Here is a 22,572-nt window from a genome sequence, read left to right on the forward strand (position 1 = left end):
GAGGACGGCAGTGACTTTTATAGGTGCATAAAATGCTGTTATCATTCCTCTTGGGAGGTTGTAGAAGCAGAGAGGGGCAGAGGTGATTTGAGCATGACTGTGAGAATGTTATAATTACTGTGTTGGTATGATGAGCAGGGCTTGGTTTGGGTTATGGATATGTCAGCAGAGCTGCGGATGAGCTGACGTTTGTTCAGTTGGAGAAGGATGGGAGGCTGGCCAGTCTGGGGGTGACAAATACTGCCTTGTGAAATCATCTGAACTGGCATCATTTTCAATGGTTTGGAGGTTCGAGTGGGTGGAGGTTGTGAGGTTGACCAGGAGAGTATTGCAGTCATTGAGTCTAAAAGCTTCAAAGGCATGGGTGAGAGTTTGAGTCGCAGAAGGGCCTCTGTGCCTGGTTTTGCGCAGTTGATTTATGGGCTTGGAAGTTTAGCTTAGAATCTGGTTTAATGTGAGAAAATAGTTGGTGAAGTGGGTGGAATTGACGGGAGGATACACATTTGGCCCACAGAAGGAATAGCTTTGACCTTCCCACTGTTTAACTGGAGCAAATTGCAACACAACAGTCAGTGAGTGGGCAGTGTAGGAAAAAGAGCAGCATGGAGACCCTGGGCCAGTTGAAACTTTCATGATTGAGATGTTTAGATTTCTGTCAGGTATCTGCTATGAAGAAAAGGTGCGAGTGAGATCAGCAATGATTTCACAGGTGAATGACTCATTCTTATTGCTGTGGAAGCTGTCTGAAACCAAGGCCACAGCAAACAGCAGCATGAGAGATGAGGAAGAGGTGGAGGAGCCATGAGGCAGGACAGATAATGGCCTGAGGATGGCAAGCGAAGCCAGTGATGTAGCTCTAATCCAATAGGTTAGAGTTGAAGCAATCCCACAGAGGTAGACAATGCAAAGGACGGTGTGATTGACCATGTTAAGGACTGTGGAGAGGTTGAGAGCAAAGTGTGGCAAAGTGCTATAATTGCCCTCAATAGATGCTTTTTGTGACTTTAATTCGTGCTTTGGCAAGTTGACTGGAAAGATTTGAATATGGGCACAGGATTTATGAGGCAGCAACAAATTCAGAGATTTTGAAGAGGTAAGCAAACTGGGTATGGAGTTGTAATCGCAAGGACAGCGGAGGTGGGAAGGTGGCATGTGGTAGCAGCGGCTTTGAAAGGAAGAGAACAGTGTGCAAGCAGCAGAAGCATTCACAATGACAAATCCAACGAACAGATGGATGAAATCTAATTGCGCAAGTTAATGCAATTCTGGCTTAGAATTTAAGGGAACATGGTGAAAATATTCACCCAATAATCTTGGCTCTAGAACCTCCAAGGTGACCAAGATGGGGTTTTAAACCGGTTTAGCGCTGGTTTTGCCCAAGGTTTGTGCAAGACACCATCTTGGTAAAGGAGTGGAAGCCAGGCCGAGTGCCTATTAAAATGCTCACTAGTCCTCATTGAAGAGGCTAAGTGGTATTTTAGTGGCTAACACTTCAACTGACACCTTCTCCTAATAGCAGGCAACTGTTTTTTGGAGGAAAACCCAATTGATGTCGTTTCCAGGCACTACTTAAAGGGATACTTTGCATTATTGCCATGGACACATTGCGAGACTTTCTGAAACACTTTGTCAAGACTTCACCGATGCTGTATCAACACTTTTCTGGAAATTTTCTAGGATTTTACCTTTTCTAAAAAAACAGCTAAGTGCAGTGCTATATTCCTCCACATTGAACTCTTCTTAGCAGTGACCAACAGAAAGGGCGTGGAAAATTTGCTTCCCCTCCCCCCCGCCCCGCCAGTCCCTCCCTCTGGATACAGGACATCCCAGCTGTGTCTTGGAGGATCTTCTCTATCAGGTCCTCAGTGCCACAGAATGAAAGGGCTTTGACAAAGGGTCACCGGGACTCAAAACGTCAGACCTTTTCTCTCCTTACAGATGCTGCCAGACCTGCTGAGATTTTCCAGCATTTTCTCTTTTGGTATGGCTCCTGCTCTGCCCAAGAATGCAAGAAACTACAAAGGGTTGTGAACTTAGCCCAATCCATCACTCAAATCAACCTCCCATCCATTGACTCTGTCTACACTTCCCACTGTCTTGGAAAAACAGCCAGCATAATCAAAGACCCCACACACCCTGGACATACTCTCTTCCACCTTCTTCCGTCGGGAGAAAGGTATAGAAGTCTGAAGTCACATACCAACCGATTCAAGAACAGCTTCTTCTCTGCTGCCATTAGACTTTTGAATGGACTTGCCATACATTAAGTTGATCTTGCTATGTCTGTAACACTACATTCTGCACCCTCTCCTTCCCATTTCCCCTATGTGCGATATGCTTTGTCTGTATAGCGCACAAGAAACAACACTTTTCACTGTATACTAATAAATGTGACAATGGATCCAATCAAAATTACAGAATAAAAATGTATCTAACCAGTGTTTGAGAACTGAACCTGCAGGCTTTTACTTTAAACCTCCAGGCAAATTCCAATTATGATAATCAGCAGTTAGGACTGGATTCTAACGGGCTAATCCTAATAGCACTGCAGCCATTTAGAGATGGTTCTCATCCTTTGGCCAGTATAACCTGCATGTTTTGTTGGTGACCTTCTCTTCTTCATCTCTCTGTCTGGCATTGATCTTGTTCTGGGTTTCTCCGGCTCCAGCTGAGATGAAGGCGTGCTGGCGGAACTGATTTCCTGTTCTGAGGGTGACGGGGTAATCATTTGGAGAAACATTCTTGGGCAGTGACTAATACAGATACAATGTGATCACGCTGACCGGGGGAGCCGATCCCATCTGTGTCAATGACTGGAAGCGAGAGCATGTAGTTAGAAGATTGGTAGAGACATGAGATTTGAATGCAATAAATTCCACTCTCCTCATTGACCTTGGCCTGTTGGTTTGAATGACATCCTGTGGGGAACTTTACTGTAAAAACTCATCAAGAGTGGAACTCTGCCAGATCTGATGATGACCTTACGGCAAGTTTTTTTCTGTCTGTTTAAGTTTCGGTGTATGATTTGATTCTCTGGCACTGAAGCAAAGACAGTGAATAGGTTAAATTTGATTTAATCTTTGACTGCGAGTGATTAACCTTCAAGTCAGCCTTTGTTAGGCAAAGTTGTCTGTGCCAACAGTGGTTTTAACAGTTGGGCTTACTTGATAGACCAGATTCCAGCCTGGATGTTGTGTAACAATAGAGTCAAGTCGTCACATCATCAGTTTGGAATGGGGCCTGAGCAGTGAATTGCAGAGAAATGTGAGCTGAACACGAGCACCGTACAGCCAGGGCCCTCAACTCAGAGGAGATTCTTCATGGGTATATGCAGTTAATATCACTGTCATAAAGTAAGTCAGATCTCATCTGTGCTGCTGCTGCTGTTTACAGAATCTGTGCAAAAGAAAAACACACCAGCAGCTTCAAGACCAGCTACTGTTTATTTCTATTTAAAATGAAAGTAATTGCACTTATAGTCAATGAGGTCTCTTTAACCATTATTATAACATCGGGTTTTTGTAAATCTGATGTTATAATAATGAGCTAATTTTGAAGGTGGCAGTACGGAAGCATGCATTTAACAGATTGCTTTATCGGGTGGCTGTGTGATGTGAGTGTTGCATACTGTGTTGTGATGCAGAGTCTTACTCCAGATCAGCCGAAGAATTTCTTTGACTTGCAGTGTTAACTCCTGAGTGCCGGTCTTGTTTGCCTTTTTCTGGTGCTTGTAAATTGCATGTCCTGATTGGGTTCATCTTGGAGCTCTCAGTTTCTCAACCGAGAACTGAGGTTTTTTAGATATTCAAATCAGAATCAAGTACGATGTTTATGATCTTCGCTGAGTCGTATATTTAAGTTGCAAATCAAAATAGAATTATCTTTTAGTCACTGGATTATAGCATCGTAACAGTGAGGCACACATGAATGCAGAAGGACAAGGTGTCAAGTTAGGAGATTTGCTTTCCCTGAGGGTGAGAAACTGCTGGGATGTCAGCCACTGATGAATACAAGCACATACATTAAGAGTAAATTGAGGTCAAACCTGGCGGAAATTCAATATCTAACGTCAATACACCAAGAGCAAATATTATTGAAAACATGGCGTTTCATCCTCATGTAAGTGGCTTAGGGCTCGAGAATAAACTAAATACAGACTACATCACTAAATACAGACTGAAGAAAGGTCTTGGATATGAGAGGGCCAGGGTTTGATTTGAATTGATTTATTATTGTCACATGGTTAGATTGATTGACCATGCTAAATTGACCCTTAGTGTCCCGGGATGCGTAGGTTAGAGGGATTAGCGCGGTAAATATGTGGGGTTACGGGGATAGGGGCTGGGTGGGATTGTGGTCGGTGTAGACTCAATGGGCCGAATGGCCTCCTTCTGCACTGTAGGGATTCTATGATGATTTAATCTATTGGGATACTGTGAAATGTATTGTTTCTTGCGTGCTATACAGACAGAGCATACCATACATAGAGTACATAGGAGAGCAGGAAGAGAGGGTGCAGAACATAGTGTTGCAGTTAGAAAGAACAAAGAACAATACAGCACAGGAACAGGCCCTTCGGCCCTCCAAGCCCGCGCTGCTCCCTGGTCCAAACTAGACCATTCTTTTGTATCCCTCCATTCCCACTCCGTTCATATGGCTGTCTAGATAAGTCTTAAACGTTCCCAGTGTGTCCGCCTCCACCACCTTGCCTGGCAGCGCATTCCAGGCCCCCACCACCCTCTGTGTAAAATATGTCCTTCTAATATCTGTGTTAAACCTCCCCCCCCCTTCACCTTAAACCTATGACCCCTCGTGAACGTCACCACCGACCTGGGGAAAAGCTTCCCACCGTTCACCCTATCTATGCCTTTCATAAATTTATACACCTCTATTAAGTCTCCCCTCATCCTCCGTCTTTCCAGGGAGAACAACCCCAGTTTACCCAATCTCTCCTCATAACTAAACCCCTCCATACCAGGCAACATCCTGGTAAACCTCCTCTGTACTCTCTCCAAAGCCTCCTCGTCCTTCTGGTAGTGTGGCGACCAGAACTGGACGCAGTATTCCAAATGCGGCCGAACCAACGTTCTATACATCTGCAACATCAGACCCCAACTTTTATACTCTATGCCCCGTCCTATAAAGGCACGCATGCCATATGCCTTCTTCACCACCTTCTCCACCTGTGACGTCACCTTCAAGGATCTGTGGACTTGCACACCCAGGTCCCTCTGCGTATCTACACCCTTTATGGTTCTGCCATTTATCGTATAGCTCCTCCCTACATTATTTCTACCAAAATGCATCACTTCGCATTTATCAGGATTGAACTCCATCTGCCATTTCTTTGCCCAAATTTCCAGCCTATCTATATCCTTCTGTAGCTTCTGACAATGCTCCTCACTATCTGCAAGTCCTGCCAATTTTGTGTGGTCCGCAAACTTACTGATGACCCCAGTTACACCTTCTTCCAGATCGTTTATATAAATCACAAACAGCAGAGGTCCCAATACAGAGCCCTGCGGAACACCACTAGTCACAGGCCTCCAGCCGGAAAAAGACCCTTCTACTACCACCCTCTGTCTTCTGTGACCAAGCCATCTAGCCACCTCCCCTTTATCCCATGAGATCCAACCTTTTTCACCAGCCTACCATGAGGGACTTTGTCAAACGCTTTACTAAAGTCCATATAGACGACATCCATGGCCCTTCCCTCGTCAACCATTCTGGTCACTTCTTCAAAAAACTCCACCAGGTTTGTGAGGCATGACCTCCCTCTCACAAAACCATGTTGACTATCGTTAATGAGTTACAGATAGGAGATTGTGAACTTAGATTTGTAACTCCCAGTTTACCTAAATTTTTACTGTTGCTTACAATACTTGCAATCTGAGCTTTGAGACGCTGGTTTGAGACGCTGGTCCCAGAAATAGGACAGCTGGACAGCAAACTACTGCAGATGCTGGAAATCTGAAATACAAACAGAAAGTTCTGGAAATACTCAATGGGGTATCTTGTGCTATCAAATAAACCTGTTGGACTGTAACCTGGTGTTGTGAGACTTCTTACTGTGCCTACCCCAGTCCAACGCCGGCATCTCCACATCAATACTCAGTGGGTCAGGGACTATCTATTTACTGTTTCAGTGTGTGCAGTAATTAGGTCATATGACCAAATCAGGTCATAGCTTCCATCTATCTGTGAGTTTCAGGTGGTTGTGAGTTTCCCACGGGTCAACAAAGGACATCCCCTTCACTTGGACATTGTGGGGACATGGGCAGCTGCTCTTTGCCTGATCACTAGGAACAAATGGGCGGCACGGTGGCACAGTGGTTAGCACTGCTGTCTCACATCGCCAGGGTCCCGGGTTCAATTCCGGCCTTGGATCACTGTCTGTGTGGAGTTTGCACATTCTCTCCGTGTCTACGTGGGTTTCCTTCGGGTGCTCTGATTTCCTCCTACACTCCAAAGATGTGCGGGTTAGGTGGATTGGCCATGCTAAATTGCCCCTTAGTGTCAGAGGGATTAGCTAGGGTAAATAAGTGGAGTTGTGGGGATGGGGCCTGGGTGGGATTGTGGTTGGTACAGACTTGATGGGCCAAATGGCCTCCTTCTGCACTGTAGGGATTCTATTCTATTCAAAGTGACTGCACAGGCTCTTTATCTCTTGGGAAAACCAAGTCAGCGGAGATTAGATACTTCCTGCTCTCCAACTGGATCAGGGAATGCTTCTTTAAAATGATTTTCTAATGTTGTGGCTCCAGCCATAAACCACAGATGTCACGGAGCAGGATCTTACAGGCATTTCAGACTACTTGGAGGAAGTTTATTTTCTTCTCTGTGTGTAAGGATTGACAAGTTGGGCAGCTACACAAACCCAAACAGATCGGCACTGGACACGAGACACATGCCAGAAAGTGGCTTTCTTGATTTTCCAATACTGTACTGGAGCTTTTAGTCACAGGAATGCAAAGAAGAAGAGATGTTGTTTGTATGCATGGGGCCGGACAGTGCTCCAGAAAAACTCTCGGGGGGCAGTGGGACCAGGTAACTAGCAGTCAATTTCAGTGACCTTCCATCTATCTGAGAGTTTCAGGTGGTTGTGAGTTTCTCACTGGTCAACAAAGGACATCCCCTTCACTTGGGCATTGTGGGGACATGGGCAGCTGATCTTTGCCTGATCACTAGGAACAAATGGGCGGCACGATGGCTTTTAAGGGGCATCTTGACAAATACATGAATAGGATGGGAATAGAGGGATATGTTCCCCGAAAGGGTAGGGGGTTTTCGTTCAGTCGGGCAGCCTGGTCGGTGCAGGCTTGGAGGGCCAAAGGGCCTGTTTCTCTGCTGTAATTTTCTTTGTTCTTTGTTATACAAGTGGTCAGGGTTCATGATCAGTTTTAACAGACTCTGGTGCCAGTAAATACAATCTCAATTCTCCATCCAGCAACAGTTGCACACCTCATCTTCCCTCTGTTAATGACTACCACCACCTCCTCGCAACACAATGCGAAAAGTAAAGCCATCACATGGGGCGACACAGTGGCACAGCGGTTAGCACTGTTGCCTCACAGCATCAGGGACCCAGGTTTGATTCCTGGCTTGGGTCACTGTCTGTGCGGAGTCTGCACGTTCTCCCTGTGTCTGTGTGGATTTTCTCGGGGTGCTCTGGTTTCCTCCCACAGTCCAAAAAACGTGCTGCAAGAGGGGTCAGAGAATGCCAGACCTGGCAGCATTGTGGTTAGCACAGCTGTGAGGCAATTCCTGCTTTGTGTCGCTGTCTGAACATTCTCCCCTGTCTGCATGGGTTTTCCTCCGGGTGCTCCGGTTTCCCCCCACAACCCGAAAGACATGCTGGTTGGGGCATTGGCCGTGCTAAATTCTTCCTCAGTGTACCCAAATAGGCGTTGGAATGTGGTGACTAGGGGATTTTCACAGTAACTTCATTGCAGTGTTAATGTAAACCTACTTGTGACACTAATAAAAACTTAACCATGCCTTTGGCAACCTGCTAGCTACTGCCTTTCAGCATTAACAGCAACAAGAGTTGAAAGCTGAGGTAGTAAACTTGGCACAACATCTGGAGTGGAGTCCTATTGCGCAGTTAGTGTTTCCCTCAGTTTTGCGCCTTCCGGCAACTTTTGCAGCTGACTAGGCCCCAAATTTTATTGGCTTTCCCCTTTGCTCTGGATGCCAGTTTTAGGTCGAGAGGGGTTACAGATGCTAGGCAAGTCTGCACCTCATCAAAACCATGCCTGGCCTACATAGGGTGGCACAATGTTAGCACTGCTGCCTCAATGCCAGGGACCCGGGTTTGAAATCTGGCTTGGGTCACTGTCTGTGCAGAGTCTGCACGTTCTCCCTGTGTCTGTGTGGGTTTCCTCCCACACTCCAAAGATGTGCTGGTTAGGTGCATTGGCCATGCTAAATTCTCCCATAGTGTACCCAAACAAGTACTGGAGTGTGGCGATTAGAGGATTTTCACATTAAGCCTGCTTGTGACAATAGATAAACTTAGAGACAGTTCACAGATAAAACAGTTAGCCCATATGTGTTCCTTCTCGGAACAAGATAGCACAAAATAAATGAACAGCCCAAAAAAAAAGCTGATTCCTGTCATTTGTACCCCCATCCTATAACTGCAGTGCTTACACTAATGAGCAAGAGTTTTCCCACATTTTCCAAGAGCATTCATTTACAAGCTGAGGCATTTGATTCATTTCGAGTCCATGTGACTCTTCTTTAGAGCTTGTTTCTCTCTCTCTCCACAGATGGTGCCAGATCTGCTGAGTTTTTCCAACATTTTGTCTTCATTTCAGATTTCCAGCATGGGCACAGTATTTAGCTTTTACTTTGGCCTTTTATCACAAGTCATGACAAATACGAAACATTGCTTGTTGGCCTGAAGCATTGACAACTTCCCCATCCTCCATGATGGAAGAGGCCAGTTTGCAAATTACAAATTGGAAACATTGGCAACAGTATTCAGCCACAAGTGCTGAGTGGATGATCCATTGCGGCCCCTTCCTGAGGTCTCCATCATCGCTAGTGCCAGTCATCAGCTGATTCGATTCATTCCACATGATAAGATATCGCTAAAGGCACTGGATACTTCTAGGGTTACGGACTCTTACCGAATGGCCTACTCCTGCTTCTGTTTTCTCTGTTTCTATGTTTCAAGCTGAACATCGTACTGAAGACTTGTGCTTCATAATTAGCTACATCTCTAGTCAAGTTGTTCCCATACAGGGTGGAAACTGGCCCAGGAATGTCGAGTCAACGAGGCCAAATCCAATCCAGCAAATTACCATTCCATTAGTCTACTCTCAAGTCATCGAAGTAAGCGAAGGTGTTTTAACAGGGCTATCAAGAGGCACTTACTCATAATAACCAGCTCACTGATACCTAGTTTGGCTTTTGCCAGGACCACTCAATGCTTGACCTCATTACAGCCAAACATAGATTCCAGAACTCAGGTAAGAGTGACAGAGCATTTGACAGAGTGTGGCATCAAGGAGCCCTAGCAAAACTGGAGTCAATGGGCATCATGGGGAAAACTCTCTGCTGGTTGGAGTCAGACTAGCCCTATAGGAAGATGGTTGTACTTGTTGGAAGTCAATCATCTGAGTCTCAGGACGTCACTGCAGGAGTCCCCCAAGGTCGTGTACTGGGCCCAACCATCTTCAGCTGTTTCATCAATGACCGACCTTCCATCATAAGGTCAGAAGTGGGGATGCTTGCTGATGATTTCACAATGTTTAATCCCATTTGCAAATCTTCAGTTAATGAAACTGTCCATAAGTAAGAAGACCTGAGCTAAATTCGGGGCTTCTGCAAATGCATGGTGTGAATGTTCTTTGCCAGTTAAAGGCCAGGCAAAACTGGCAATGGCCATCTCCAACAAGAGAGTATCTAACCATCACTCCTTGACATTCGGCAACATTAACCATCGCATATCAACATCCTAGGAGTCAACCAAAAACTTAACTGTACCATTCATATGGTGGTTACAAGACCATATTAGAGGTTGGGAATTCTGCAATGGGTGGCATACCACCTGACCCTCCCTCCACAAAGCCTGTACAAGGCACAAGTCAGGAGTATGATGGAATACTCTTCCCTTGCCTGGATGGGTGCAGCTCCAATAATACTCAAAGTTCGACACTATCTGGAACAAAGCAGCCCACTTGATTGGCACCCCATTCACCATCTTCAACATTCACTCCGCCCAGCACTGATGTACAGTGGCAGCCGTGTGTACGATCTACAAGATGCACTGAAGCAACTCACTAACGCTACTTAGACAGCACCTTCCAAACTTGTGACCTCTACTACCTGGAAGGACAAAGTGCACCAGAGACATAGAAACACCACCACCCGCAAGTTCCCTTGCAAACCACAGACCATCCTGACTTGGAAATATCTAATCACTCATCCTATTAATAACTAACCTGTACAGTGTAATTCCAAAACACCTATTTTTGTTTGCTATATAAAGACTCCACAGAATTATCATCTGCTCAGTGCTGGTGAATTAGTCAGCTATCTGGGAGGATGCGAGGAGAAATGCTCACTATTTTGCAGTGAGCTGAGTGATGGTACAAATGGAATCCTGTGCAGCGCTCACACCAGCATTGTTACTTCACAATGGCATCTTCTTCCAAACAAGTTAAGTTGGTGGAAGGGCAGCAAGATTGATAATTCTGTCTTGTAGAAACATGTATGTGGCATTATAATGTTTGCAAATTATGGGCCCCATATCCCCAAGTAATAATCGCAAATCTAATTTCCAGTGTAATTGACTGGATATGAAGTGTTTTGGGTTGTTTGAAGGAAGTGAGCAGTGCTGGTGTTTCTGCAGTTTACATCCCATGTGGAAAATCTGATGGTTTGGGGGATTTTCAGTGTCTGAATGTTCCTGGTTCTGTTTTTCTTCCTGTGATGATGCAGTGGGTGTGATGACACATCGAGGGATCAGTTATAAAAGTTGCATGACTCATTCACATACAAAACACATTCATTCCCTTTATTGTAACAGGCGATTGGGCTGAGCAATGCTGGATACCTTCCAAAAATAGTCTTCTGACTTTCTTTATTCATTCACAAGATGTGGGCATTGCTGGCTGGCAAGGCCAGCATTTATTGGCTATCACTAATTTTCCTTCAGGAGCTACTCTTTTGAACCGCTGCAGTCCCTGAGGTGTAGGCACCCGCGCTGAGCTGTTAGGGAGGGAGTTCTAGCATTTTCACCCAGAAACAGTGAAGGAACGGTAATATATTTCCAAGAGAGGGTGTTGAGTGGCTTGGAGGGGAACTTCCAGGTGGTGGTGTTCCCATGTATCTGCTGCTCTTGTCCTTCTAGATAGTAATGGCATGGGTTTGGAAGGTGCTGCCAAAGGAACAGAAAGGATACAGAAGAGGTTTACCAGGCCTGCTCTGGAGGGTATTAGCTATGAGGAGAGGTTGGATAAACTCAGTTTGTTCTCATTGGAATGACAGAGGTTGAGGAGCGACCTGATAGAGGTTTACAAGATTGAGTGGCATGGACAGAGTGGATAGTCAGATGCTCTTTCCTAGGATAGAAAAGTCAAGTATTAGGGGACATAGGTTTAAAGTGTGTGGGGGGAAAGTTTAGCGGAGATGTGCGAAGCAAGTCTTTTGCATGGAAGGTGGGGATTAATTCCGGTGTCGGGTGATTGTCTGCGTGGAGTTTGCATCTTCTCCCCATGTTTGTGTGAGCTTCCTTCAGTCCAAAGGTTGTTTGGCCATGCAAAATTGTCCCTTAGTGTCAGGGTAAATACATAGGGTTACGGGGATTGAGCCTGGGTGGGACTGTTGTCACTGTCACTGCAGGCTCGATGAGTCAAATGGCCTCCCTCTGTACTGAAGGGATTCAATTCAATGAATTCCGTGATGGTGATGCAATTGAATGTCAAGGGGAGATGGTCAGATTCTCTGTTGCTGGAGATGGTCATTGCCTGTCAGTTGTGTGATGCAAAAGTTATTTGCCACTTGTCAGCCCAGGCCTGCATATTGCCCAGGCCTTGCTGCATTTGACTACTTCAGTATCTGAGGAGTCGCGAATGGTGCTGAACATTGTGCAATTATCACTTCTGACCTTATGACGGAGGGAAGGTCATTGATTAAGCAATTGAAGATAATTGGGCCTAGGACACTACCCTGAGGGACTCCTGCAGTGATGTCCTGGGACTGAGATGACTGATCTCCAACAATCACAACCATCTTCCTTTGTGCCGGGTATGACTCCAACCAGCGGAGGGTTTTTCCCCGATTCCCATTGACTCCAGTTTTGCGAGGGCTTCTTGATGCCACACTTGGTCAAATGCTGGATTGATATCAAGGGCAATCACTCTCACCTCACCTCTGGAGTTCAGCTCTTTTGTCCATGTTTGAACCAAGGCTGTAGTGAGGTCAGGAGTTGATTGGCCCTAGCAGAACCCAAATTGGGCGCCACTGAACAGGTTATTGCTGAGCAGGTGCTCCTTGATAACACTGTTGATGACCCCTTCCATCACTTTACTGATGATCGAGAGTAGACTGATGGAGTAGTAATTGGCCAGGTTGGATTGGTCCTGCTTTTTGTGTACAGGACATACCTGGACAATTTTCCACAATAGCGGGTAGATGTCAGTGTTGTAACTGTACTAGAACAGCTTGGTCAGGGGTGTGGCAAGTTCTGGAGCTCAAGTCTTCAGTACTATTGCTGGAATATTGTCAGGACCCATTGCCTTTGCAGTATCCAGTACCTTCAGCAATTTACTGATGTCACGTGGAGTGAATGGAATTGACTGAAGACTGACATCTGTGATGCTGGGGACCTCCAGAGGAGGCCGAGATGGATCATCTACTCGGCACTTCTGGCTGAAGATTATTGGGAATGTTTCAGCCTTATCTTTTGCACTGATGTGCTGGGCTCCTCCATCATTGAGGATGTGGATATTTGTGGAGCCTCCTCCTCCGGTGAATTGTTTAATTGTCTACCACCATTCACGACTTGATGTGGCAGGACTGCAGAGCTAACATCTGATCCGTTGGTTGTAAGATTGCTTAATTCTCTTCTTCAGATTCTGTTTATGCCATTTGGCACACAACTAGTCTTGTGTTGTAGCTTCATCCAGTTAAAACTACATTTTTAGGTATGCCTGCTGTTGCTCCTGGCATACCCTCCTGCACTCTTCATTGAACCAGGGTTGATCCACTGGCTTGATGGCAATGTTAGAATGGGGGATATGATGGGCCATGTGGTTACAGGTTGTGATTGAATACAATTCTGCTGCTGCTGATGGCCCACTGCTCCTCATGGATGCCCAGTCTTGAGTTGCTAGATCTGTTTGAAGTCTATCCCATTTAGCACTGTGGTTGTGTCATACAACACAATGGAGGGACTTCCGCAAGGACTGTGTGGTGGTCACTCCTACCCATACTATCATGGACAGATGCATCTGCGGCAGGCAAGTTGGTGGGAATGAGGTCGAGTATGTTTTTCCCTCTTGGTGGTTCCATCACCACCTGCCACAGTTCCAGTTTAGCAGTGATGTCCTTTAGGACCCAGCCAACTCAGTTAGTGGTGGTGCTACTGAGCCACTCTTGGTGATGGACATTGAAGTCCCCACCCAGAGTGCATTCTGTGTCCTTGCCACCCTCAATGCTTCCTCCAAGTGATATTCAACATGGAGGCATATTGATTCACCAGCTGAGGGGGATGGTACGTGGTAATCAGCAGGAGGTTTCCTTACCCATGTTTGACCTGGTGCCATGAAACTTCATGGAGTCAGGAGTCAATGTTGAGGACTCCCAGGGCAACTTTCTCCCAACTGTATAGCATTTGCTGCCACCTCTGCTGGGTCTACCGGTGAGACAGGAGATATCCAAGGATGGTGATGATGATGTTTGGGACATTATCTGTAAGGTATGATTCCGTGAATATGACTATGTCAGGTTGTTGCTTGACTAGTCTGAGAGTCAGACAGCTCTCCCCATTCTGGCACAAGCACCCAGTTGTTAGCCAGAAAGACTTTGCAGGCTGGACAGAGCTGAGTTTGCTATTGTCATTTGCAGAGACAATGAAACACTGCATTAAGTAAACTGGTTCTCCTATCTTCTGTATGATAGAATGATGAAGATGAGTGAGACATGGCCAATTATAAATCAACAAGCTGATTAATTTTACATATTACATGTAAATGAGCAGGATAATAATGTTTGCAATGCATTTGATTTTGATTTGACTTATTATTGTCACATGTATTAGTATACAGTGAAAAGTATTGTTTCTTGCATGCTATACAGACAAAGCATAGCCTTCATAGAGAAGGAGAGTGTGTAGAATGTAGTGTTACAGTCATAGCTAGGGTGCAGAGAAAGATCAACTTAATGCGAGGTAGGTCCATTCAAAAGTCTGATGGCAGCAGAGAAGAAGCTGTTCTTGAGTCGATTGGTACGTAACATCAGACTTTTGTATCATTTTCCCGACAGAAGAAGGTGGAAGAGAGAATGTCCGTGGTGCATAGGGTCCTTAATTATGCTGGCTGCTTTTCCAAGGCAGCGGGAAGTGTAGACAGAGTCAATGGATGGGAGGCTGGTTTGCATGGTGGATTGGGCTACATTCATGATCTTTTGTAGTTCCTTGCAGTCTTGGACAGAGCAGGAGCCATACTAAGCTGTGATACAACCAGAAAGAATGCTTTCTATGGTGCATCTGTAAAAGTTGGTGAGAGTCGTAGCGAACATGCCAAATTTCCTTAGCCTTCTGAGAAAGCAGAGATGTTGGTGGGCTTTCTTAACTATAGTGTTGGCATGGGGGGGGGGGGGGGGCTAGGACAAGCATTGTTAAACTGAAATTAACCGGAAAATGCTGGATAAACTCAGCAGGTCAGCCAGTGTCTGTGGAGGGAGAAACTGAGTTATCATTTTGAGTCCATTTGCTTCACATTGTCTCTGAAGAAAAATAATATTGGACTCCAAACCTTAACTCTATTTCTCTCTCCACAGGCGCTGCCAGACCTGCCCGAGTTAATCCAGTGTTTTCTGTTAATTTCAAATTTTCAGCATCTGCAGTAATTTGCTTTTATCTTAACGTTAAACTGGAATGGGGGGGATGATCACTCTGTGACTGACTTCCCTCCCCAATCTCTGCAGACACTCTGTGCGTCCATTCTTGGCTGGACCAGAAGCCAAAGACTTGAGCTTTGACTGATATCCGGCTCTTTGTGACAGCGGATACTCAGCTGCTGGTTAAGTCTGCCATTGTGATGTCAGATCGTGTCTCTGGATAGCCATCTCTTGTGAACCAACATCAAAGAAGCTATTCCAAAAGACCAGGATGATTGTTTAACTGGAAGGTTGCTTTAACTGACCCCGATGGGAGACCCTTAATTGATGAAAGTTTCAAATGGGTTTGCCTCACATTGGTAGCAATTAGCTATGAGTTCAATTCAGTCTCATGAGCTAAACTGTATTCATAGAAATGCCTCACTACGAATCAATTCAGACTCGCTAAGTCAAAGTCAAAACTTCAGAAATTCCATACCTCCATACAGCTTCAAAATAATTGGGAAAATATCCTGGGATAGCTCCTGTTGATCTTTCTCTACACTCTAACGATGACTGTAACACACTATTCCACACCCTCTGCTTTCCTTCTCCCCAACGTACTCTATGTGCAGTATGTTTTATCTGTGTAGCGCACAAGAAACAATGCTTTTCACTGTATCCCAATACAGTGAAGTAATAAATAATAAATCAAATCCTTACACATTTTTGGAATTGCTCTTTCTGTTTGATAATGTGAAGGTCAGAGAACAGTTCAGGTGCAGCGGGCTCTGACGAAGGGTCATCCAGACTCGTAACATTGACTCTATTCTCTCTCCACAGGTGCTGTCAGACCTGCTGAGGCTTTGCAGCATTTTCTGTTTTTGTTTCAGATTGCAGTATCTGCAGTAATTTGCTTTTATATCAGACGCAGATGTGTCTGGTCTTGGGAAGGATATTAGGGAAATTTAGATGAGCTACTCCTCAATTCTTCTGCTTCTCTTTAATGTTTTATGATGAATGCAAATTTTGTTTTTGTTTTAAATGTATTTTGGAGAATTTTGCAGCTGCCTTTTATTGTTTTGAGCAGATGTGAAGTCATTTCCTTTTTTATGTCACTGCAGTAATACAATCTGAAGTGTAGGGTAATGGGGTGGAGAACTGCCTAATGTATTTGTTTTTAATTCCTAACAGATGAATAGTTAACTACAAAGAATTCATGCTGGGTTGAATCAAATTGTATCTGAGCATTTACTTCCAGATGGGAAGAATGACTGGGCTGTGAAATATGGGCAGCACTTGCTGAAGAATCCTAAGTGTGCCACTAGCTACACTGATGAGCATATATTTTTTTTTGAACTAGAGGAACTTGGGGCATTGATAGTTCCCCATTTTGTCTCAGCCAATCAGAGTCAACTTGCCAACCAATCAGCACCCTTTATTCCTGCACTATAAGTTGTTATCATATGAAATTTGGCATTCTTGAGCTTGTCCTGGTGAGTGCAAGATGAAAAACTTCAGCAGCATGCCTCTTTTCAGCAAAATGTGGATTACTTGCATTTTGTTTGGGAAAGAAGAAGCCGTGAGGTTTGTACAATTCTCTGCCTAATTTAACTGGCCCAAAGGGTGGCTGGCCTCGGATCATGCGAGGCTATCTCCGTGCAGTTATACTTGTCTTGTTTTGTTTGGGAAGAGTCGGACATGAGTTAGAATGGCACAAAATGTGATGTCGGATGGTCTGATCAAAATGTCCAAAGCGGAAGATAATTTTTTCTGGCTTCAATTTGTTGGAGGAGGGTGGGTGATAGTTCAGCCAAGCCAGCTCTGTGTAAATTTTCGCTCATCGGTTTGGAGTCATCAGAATATTATTTACTTAGTAATGATGCAATTACACAGCAATAATAAAATAGAACGAGAGCAATGGCCTGCTTATCTGTAGTAACATTGCAGAACCCTGCTGAGCAAATTTAGATAAGAAGTTACAATGCGACACAGCCAGACAAGTGCGATAGTCTACACTTGAAATAATCTCAGTGGCAAACCCCCAAAGGCTTAAATTCCTTGCATGCCGCCAAAGAAAGCTATACTGTCACATTACAATGACAAGTAGAGGCATATTGGAAATGTATACTGTTCCTTCACTATCGCTGGGTCAACATCCGGGAACTTCCTCCCTATAGCACGGACTGCAGAAATTCAAGAAGGCCGTTCACCATCAGATCTCAAGCTATTAGGGATGAGCAATAAATGCTGGTCTAGCAGTGAAGCCCACACCCTGATCATTAAACGTTCAGATGTGTAACTAATATCAGTGTTGTGTTAAACATTGTGATTTTGCAGTGGCCAACCTATAAGATTTCCTTCCCAAAACAACATCGGTGGACTAGATGGGTTTTTCTGACAAGGCATCACCTCTTAGTCATCGGTACTGATGCTGCATTTTTATTCCAGATTTATTCAATTGGCGAAATTTAAATTCCCCACTATTGTGGTGTGATTTGACCTGATTTCCCCGATCACAAATCCAGACCTCTGCATTGTTAGTCTAGTAGCATAATCACAGTGCCACTGTAGTACTCACTGGACTTCCTGAGCTGTTCATTTTCAGTGATGCAAACCTATTTAACACCACCTCCCATCTACTTTTATGTACCCAATATTTCTCCTCTTTCCCCCCTACACCACCACCTCTAATTCCATCCTCCTGTTTTGTGAAGACCGAGGCAAAGTTTTTGTTATGTATCTTCATCTCACCTGCTTCCATAAGAAGATTCCAAGCCCCACGTTCCTTCAACAATTCTTTTACTTTATTTGTATGTTTGCACAAAGATTTTTGGCTTATTTTTATGTTGTCCTATTACCTTTTCTTGGACTCTGTTTGCGCTTGTAACCTTTACTAATTTTGCCTGACATTTTTTAGATTGTGTCCGCTTTCCAGTTGGATTGCAGATCTCTAAGCCTCCTTTATCTGTTTTATCTGAACCCCCTGTTTCCTCAGTATTCACTGACCTCTAATTTTGGATGTTGAAACTCTCTTTCCTTGTGGAAATATGCTTGCTTTATATCCTAACTATCTCTGATTTGAAGGACTGCCATTGCTCATTTATGTTCTGTTTTGCTCACTATATATTTCCAGTGCAACTGCAAATTATTCCTTTTTAAATGACTAGAAGTGGCTCTTCCAGTTATGATGTGGTGATGCCGGCGTTAGACTGGGGTGGGCACAGTATGAAGTCTCACAATACCAGGTTAAAGTCCAACACGTTTATTTGGAATCATGAGCTTTCGGAGTGTTGCTCCTTCATCAGGTGAGTGGAGAGGTAGGTTTCACAAACACAGCATATATAGACAAAGACACAATTGCAAGGTGATGGTTGGAATGAGAGTCTTTTCGGGTAATCAAGCGAGTAGCTATAAAGACTTGATTACCTGAAAAGACTCTCATTCCAACCATTATCTTACAATTGTGTCTTTGTCTATATATGCTGTGTTTGTGAAACCTACCTTTCCACTCATCTGATGAAGGAGCAGCGCTCCGAAAGCTTGTGATTCCAAATAAACCTGTTGGGCTTTAACCTGGTGTTGTGAAACTTCTTACTCTTCCAGTAAGGTATTGTTAACCTTTATTTTTTCCCCTCTTTCCATAACTACTTTTTACCGAAGTATAGCATGATCACTATTGGCCAGCTGCTCTCCCACTGAAACATGCGCCACTTCCCTACCTCATTCCCAGGAACTAGATCCAACACTGTTTACTTTTTTTGTTGGGATAAGTGAGCCAGTCTTAATTAAAGACAGGAAAGCCAATTGGTCATTGTACTTATAGATATTTTACTTATTTATTAGTGTCAGAAGTACGTTAACACTGCAATGAAGTTACTGTGAAAATCCCCTAGTCGCCACACTCCGGCACCTGTTCGGGTACATTGAGGGAGAATTTAGCACGGCCAATGCACCTAACCAGCATGTCTTTGGACTGTGGGAGGAAACCAGAGCACCCGGAGGAAACCCACCCAGACATGGGGAAAATGTGCAGACTCCACACAGACAGTGACCCAAGCCGGGAATCAAACCCAGGTCCCTGGCGTTGTGAGGCAGCAGTACTGACTGCGTTGCTACCGTGCTGATATCAGCCTCCTAAAGACAGTATAAATGCAGCAAAATGTCCCAAACTGGGTCAAATGTAAGCACATAGAAACCGCTCCAATATACAAAAACATAAAAAGGGTACCTTAAAATAGTATTCAATCACTATTTGAAACAATCCAGATGCAAAGGCTGGTAAATAGTCGGTAAGAAACACTAATGAATCACCGGTTGTCAAACATCACCTTCAAAGTTCTGTCTGTAATCTCATTCTCACGCTACATATAATCCCTGCGGACATAAAAAACAATATTTTGTTTTTCGTACATGTTTAATGTCTCAGTTTAAAAAGTGTATTGTCACTGAGAATTTTCTGGCACCCATACATAAATAAAAAGCTCTTGTGGAAACAAACTATTAGCACAGTAAGCCAGGACAACACCGTGCTATTGGCAGCAACTTTCACTGCTAAAGTTGTTAGCAGTGTCACACTGTCCAGCAAACCGGTGATAGAATGATGTTGAGGCTAACTCAGTTCACTGTTAATTATGCACAAGGAGCACAGTAACTTCAGGTGAAGACAAGTGCAAGGCTCAATGTTGAAATCTGAAATTACTTTCCAAGATACATCGCTCTTTCATTCGCTCTGATTTGATTTATTATTGTCAAATGTATTAACATACAGTGAAAAGTATTGTTTCTTGCGCGCTATACAGCCACAGCACACCGTTCATAGAGAAGGAAACGAGAGAGTGCAGAATGTAGTGTTACAGTCATAGCGAGGGTGTAGAGAAAGATCAACTTAATGCAAGGTAGGTCCATTCAAAAGTCTGATGGCAGCAGGGAAGAAGCTGTTCTTGAGTCGGTTGGTACATAACCTCAGACGTATCTTTTTCCCAACGGAAGAAGCTGGAAGAGAATATGTCTGGGGTGCGTGGGATCCTTGGTTATGCTGGCTGCTTTTCCGAGGCAGCGGGAAGTGAAGACAGAGTGGATGGGAGGCTGGTTTGCATGATGGATTGAGCTACATTCACGATCTTTTGTAGTTCCTTGTGGTCTTGGACAGAGCAGGAGCCATAACAAGCTGTGATACAACCAGAAAGAATGCTTTCTATGATGCATCTGTAAATGTTGATGAGAGTTGCAGCGGATATGCCAAATTTCCTCGACGGCTCTCACCAACTTTTACAGATACACCATAGAAAGCATTCTTTCTGGTTGTATCTGATTGGGAAAATGGCACATCATTACCTGGCTTTTTGTTAAACTGTATTAAACAGTTTTGTACTTTTCTAATCTCACCAAGGAAAGTTTAGTTGTGTCCATTTTGGTGCAAGTAGAATCATGCAAACCCTACAGTGCAGAAGGAAACCATTCGGCCCATTGAGTCTGCACCGAACACAATCCCACCCAGGCCCTATCCCCATAACCCCACATGTTTATCCCGCTAATCCCTCTAACCTATGCATCCCGGGACACTAAGGGGCAATTTAGCATGGCCAATGCACCTAACCCACACATCTTTGGACTGTGGGAAGAGACTGGAGCACCCAGAGGAAACTCACGCAGACATGGGGAGAACGTGCAGACTCCACACAGACAGTGACCCAAGCCGGGATTCGAACTCGGGATCCTGGTGCTGTGAGGCAGCAGTGCTAACCACTGTGCCACCCTCAATTGGTTGCCTTGTCCACTCCGTTTCCAGCTACCAGGTTTTCTTGTGTTGACATTATCCGCTTATACTTTCAGCAACTTGCCTTGCACAGAAATTTAAAAACCAAGCCACGAAACGGTCTATGGAGTTAATGGCGGATGACATTAGATGCCCTGCGACATCGCAAAAGTCCCAATTATTCCCATTTCTTTTTTAAAATTTTGCAGCAGCGTGCTGCAAATTCTGGATATGCCGTATGGTTTGAATTGATGCTTGGTTTATATTTGTAAATCATGCAGCCAGAAATGACATGCATCAGCAAAGCCAGGCTACCATTGATCTTTGGCTTATGTGTTAGTTCAGAAACTCCCAACATGAGAGCTTAGAGTTGGACAGAAAGACTTGGAGCTTTGCAGCCGCTAATTCCCAGCTCACTTGCTTACAGGCAGTACGGTCAGTTTCGGCTGCTGTCCAGACCTTTTTTAGCTGGTGGCAAAGGCAGCAGGATTGAATAAAGCAGATATCATTCCTTGAGGCCAAGACAACCTGCAATTTTAGCCAATCTGACACCAAAGCTCTGATTTGGTTGGGATCTCAGGGCAAGAGTTGAGATTATTACAGCAGCACAGTGGTTAGCACTGCTGCCTCACGGCGCCAGGGACCCGGGTTCGATTCCCGGCTTGGGTCACTGTCTATGTGGAGTTTGCACGTTCTCCCGGTGTCTGCTTGGGTTTGCTCCGGGTGCTCCGGTTTCCTCCCACAGTCCAAAGATGTGCGAGTTAGGTTGATTGGCCATGCTAAATTGCCCCTTAGTGTCTGGAATGAGCAGAGTAAATACATGAGGTTAGGGGGATAGGGCCTGGGTGGGATTGTTGTTGGAGCAGATGTGATGGGCCAAATGGCCTCTTTCTGCACTGTATGTAGGGATTCTATGATTCTATTCATCAAATCCCTACAGTACATAAGGAGGCCATTCAGCCCGTCAAGTCTGTACTGACCACAATCCCACCTAGGCCTTATTCACAGGCAGTGACCGAGGCGGGAATCGAACCCGGGTCCCTGGCGCTGTGAGGCAGCAGCGCTAACCACTGTGCCACCGTGCCGCCCATTATCTTGGCTGACTTCAATACGGATAGAGTTGCAGCATTTATTATTCCAAATCACGGTTGAATTTAATAAAATTGTTTTGAGTCTGTACACTTGGAATGGCAATCGCGAGATCTCATCGTCTCATCAACTTGCATCCAAGGAAATGTTTTGTATTGAGGTTTTCTTCTTGCTGAAAGATCCAAGGTGATCACAAGGTGAAAATGATGCTATGGTGTGTAACACGTTGTTCTGAACGTACTAGTTTGCTCTTTTGGGTGAACATCAAAAATCAGATGCACATGAGGTGATTTTGGAGTTCATTTTCTGGCCTCTTTAAAGCTGAATCGGCAGCAGAGGTGAAGTCGTGAACATGATGATCACTCACGGCTGCTACTAGCACAGCAAGCTCGTGCCAGGGCTAAGGGGCTCTGCCCTCATCAAATCGCATTGTGGGAGCAATAGGAAAAGTGTCTGGGCGGGGTCACTTGTTTGCACCACTTTCTGTCCTTCTCCACCTGGCACGCTGTGGGCAGGAGCGCAGCCAGGGAATCTGGCAACAATTTCCAAACTCTGGGAGAAAGTGAACGCCATTGCCAACAATAGAGTTGCCTTTTGTCAGCTTCACTTTCACAGCTGGTTAAAACCTCCCAAAAAAAGAAACCTGCTTCAGTCTGAAAACCACAATCGTTGAG

At 44.7% G+C, this 22,572-nt stretch overlaps 1 protein-coding gene across 14 annotated transcripts in view; it reads left to right on the forward strand.

Moving 5' to 3' along the window:
- Window positions 1-22,572, forward strand: part of LOC144510532 (inactive rhomboid protein 1-like) — a 369,670-nt gene that overhangs the window by 131,579 nt on the left and 215,519 nt on the right. Inside the window, exon 1 of one of the 14 annotated variants that reach the window (XM_078240039.1) lies at window positions 3,218-3,353. The exons of 12 other annotated variants lie outside the window; for them this stretch is intronic. The gene's annotated coding sequence lies outside the window, so the exon portion shown is untranslated. Of the gene's footprint in view, window positions 1-3,217; window positions 3,354-22,572 lie in introns of those variants that run through there. One more of the 14 variants, XM_078240035.1, reaches the window with a different exon arrangement.

Source organism: Mustelus asterias, chromosome 23 (genome assembly GCF_964213995.1).
Source record: "Mustelus asterias chromosome 23, sMusAst1.hap1.1, whole genome shotgun sequence".
In the NCBI taxonomy this organism is placed as follows: Eukaryota; Metazoa; Chordata; class Chondrichthyes; order Carcharhiniformes; family Triakidae; genus Mustelus; species Mustelus asterias.